The sequence below is a fragment of the Galeopterus variegatus genome, unplaced genomic scaffold (genome assembly GCF_000696425.1).
Source record: "Galeopterus variegatus unplaced genomic scaffold, G_variegatus-3.0.2 Scaffold2606, whole genome shotgun sequence".
NCBI classification, from domain to species: Eukaryota; Metazoa; Chordata; class Mammalia; order Dermoptera; family Cynocephalidae; genus Galeopterus; species Galeopterus variegatus.
Window position 1 is genome coordinate 79,121 of NW_007728717.1, and position 3,842 is coordinate 82,962.

Sequence of the window (3,842 nt, forward strand, 5' to 3'; positions counted from 1 at the left end):
GTAATGAACACAGCTAAGTTTGTCATTTTTAATGATGTGCATATGGATGATCATATTTGCTTTTCCTGCCTTATAATTTAGAGTGAACAGAAAAGAGAGACGAAGTACGTGAAAAGCCTCTGTGGACTTCAGAGGACTTCATAATTATAAAGGATTCTTATTCGTTTGTTTCTAGAAAACTTGCTTAAGCCAGACCCTGCTTCCATTATAATGCCACAATTATTGTAATGGAATCTCTTCAGGAAAGTGTTTATGGCTACCAATTCGATTATAAAGGATTCTTATTCGTTTGTTTCTAGAAAACTTGCTTAAGCCAGACCCTGCTTCCATTATAATGCCACAATTATTGTAATGGAATCTCTTCAGGAAAGTGTTTATGGCTACCAATTCAGTAGTACTATAGGTCATATAGCCTTGTAAAGAAAAATCCTGACAGACATGCTACTGATGTGAGTCTTGTCCCTCCATACAAGCCTTATTAAGGACTTTCATTGTGTCTCATACTCAGAAAATACTAGTAAACACCTAAGATGTACCAAGGTGCTGGGGACAGAGATGCATTTTTTGCTGCCATTGAGCCACAAAACTTTTATACATGGGTATCTTTGTTAATGACCAAGAGCTAAAATTTCCAGAGAGTTTGACATGAAGACCCAGAGTAGTGTCAGACAACAAGACCACCATAGTTCACACAGCAGGTTCCTAAACTATGCAGAAGTGTAGTGAGTATTGCTAGATGGCAGCCGGAGGCGCTAGAGGGCAGCACCTGCCCACTAAATACTCCTAGTCCTGTGATCACAGACAGTAGCTTTAAAAGGTCATCTGTTCCAAGCTGCTTTCAGTCCTGGCCTGTCAGAATCACTGAGAAGCTGGTTAAAAATATAGATTTCCTGGCCTCACCCCAAACCTAATGAATCAGAAACTCTAGCGGCAGGGTCCAGCAACCTATGTATCAAAAATACTCTTTAAGCAATAGGGCACTGGCCCATGAGTGTGTATTTGGGAGCAATTGGCCTCCAAAAAGCAACAGTTCTCAATATTGTTAGGCCTTGGTTAAGACTCTGATGAAACTATGGCCCTCACCTCACACTCAAAGTTTGATTCAATTTCAGGGCATGAACTTCATATTTATGTACACCATAAGGAACCCAAGGAACCTGGTTAAGAAACCTGGGTATGGTTTATGCCAAGCCAAAGACTGCAGTTCAGAGATGGGCTCCTCAGCAAGTCCAGAGTCTTTCACATTATAAGAAGTTATAGGGAAATAAGGAAAAAAGAGAGAAGACACAAGTTACCACTATGGAGAATGAGAGAAGTGACCCACCACAAACTCCAAAGATATTAAAAGGATAATAAATAAGTAATAAGAAAATTTTAATGTCTGTAAGTTGACAACTTAGGTGAAATGGACTGCTATGGTTTGAATGTGTCACTTCCAAAATTTATGTGTTGGAAACTTAAATTCAACAGCGTTGAGAAGTGGGGCCTTTTGGAGATGTTTAGGTCATAAGGGCTCTGCCCTCATGAATGGATTAATGCCGCTATGAAAAGGGCTTGTGGGAGTGGGTTCTCTTTCTTTTGCTCTTCTGCCATGTGGAGACACAGGGTTTATCCCCTATTTGCCCTTCTACCTCCTGCCATGTGAGAATGCAGTAATAAAACCCTCATCAGATGCTGGTACATTGATCTTGAACTTCCAAGTCTCCAGAACTGTGAGAGAATAAATCTGTGTTATTTATAAATTACCAACTTTGTGGTATTCTGTTATAGCAGCACAAAGTGGACTAAGGCTTGGAAAAATTCCTCAAAAGACATAAGCTATCAAAACTTACTAAAAAAGAGAAATAGATAACCTGAATAGCCTTATATCTATTTAAAGAAATTGCATTTGTAGTTAAAATCTTATCACGAGAAAACTCTCACAAAGACAACTCCAGTCTCATATTTCTTTACTGGTGAATTCTACTAAATATTTTAGGAATAAATAATACCAATTCTACACAAATTTTTACAGAAATCTAAAGAGAAGGGAATACTTCTCAAATCATTGACTGTAACATTGCCTTGATACCAAATCCAAACAAAAACATTACAAGAATAGAAAACTACAGACCAATATTCTTTATGAACACATGCAAAAATTCTTTATATTTAGCAAGCTGAATCCAACAGTAAACAAAATGTATAATACATAATGATGAAGGGGTTTATCTCAGGAATTCAGGGTTGGTTTCACACTCAATAACTGATTACTGAAATTCAGCATGTTAGAAACTATGAAGGATAAACCATATGATCAGCTCGATAGATACAGGAAAAGCATTTGACAAAAGTCTGACACCCATTCCTCATAAAAACTGTTAGCAAGCTCAAAATAAAAGAAAATTTCCACAGACTGATAAAGAGCATCTACAAAAAACTTACATCCTCCTGGTGAAAGACTGAATGCTTTCCCCGTCAAGATCAGGGACAAGGCAAGGATGTCCCCTCTCAACAGTTCTTTTCAATGCTGCACTGGAGGTTGTGGCCAGTTTAATCAGGCAAGAAAAGAAATGAAAGGCATTCATATTGAAAAGGAAGAAGTAAAACTGCCTCAGTTTGCAAATAGCATGATGGTTTGTGTGGAAAATGTTATGGAATCTATTTTTTAAAAACTAATAGAAACAATAAGTGAGTTAAGCAAGGTAGAAGGACACAAGATCAATGTATAAAAATCAACTGGATTTGTTTGTACTTGTAACAATCAGAAATTGAAATTTTAGTAAGCACCATTTATAATAGAACCAAAAAATATAAGCTTAGAAATAAATCTGACAAAAGACGTGAAAAACTTATACACTGAAAACTACAAAATACTCAGAAAATTTAAAGACCTCCATAAATGGAGCGATATACCTTGTTCATGGGTCAGAAGACTTAATATTGATAAGATGTCATTGCTCCCTAAATTTATCTACAGATTCAATGCAATCCCTATCAAAATTCCAGCAGGCCCTTTTGTAGAAATTGATAATCTGATTCTATAATTTATACGGTAGTCCAAAGTCCTAGAATAGAAAAATCAACTTTGAAAAAGAAGAATAAGGGCCAGCCCTGTGGCTCACTCGGGAGAGTGTGGCACTGGGAGCACAGCGGCACTGGGAGCGCCGAGGCCGCGGGTTCAGATCCTATATAGGGATGGCCCATGCACTCACTGGCTGAGCGTGGTGTGGACGACACCAAGCCAAGGGTTACAATCCCCTTACCAGTCACAAAAAAAAAAAGGAAAAGAAAAGAAAAAGAAGAATAAAATTAGGGTCTTATTTCAAGACTTCTTATAAAGCTATTGTAATCAAAACAGTGTGGTACTGGCATAAAGACTGACAAACAGATCAGTGGAACAGAACAGAGAACCCATAAGTAGGCCCATCATATATAGACAGATGATTATTGACAGTCATCAATGCAAAAGCAATTCAGTGAGAAAAGGATGGTCTTTGAACAAATGACTCTGGAAAAGTTGATATCAATATGCAAAAGCAATTCATTTCAATATATTATTTTCACCATACACAAATATTAATGCAAAATGGATCAGAGACACAACAATGTGGATGTACTTAATGCCATTGAACTGTGTACACTTAATAATAGTTAAAATGGGGGCCGGCCCGGTGGCGCACTGGATAGTGCGCCGCTTGGGAAGCACGGCGGCGCTCCCGCCCGAGGGTTCGGATCCCACATACAGACCGGTTCCCGCTCACTGGCTGAGCGAGGTGCGGGTGCAGCACCGAGGTTTGTGATCCTGTTGCTGGTCCCCGGTCCAGTACGGGCGTGACACTGAGGGTCAAAAAGGAAAAAAA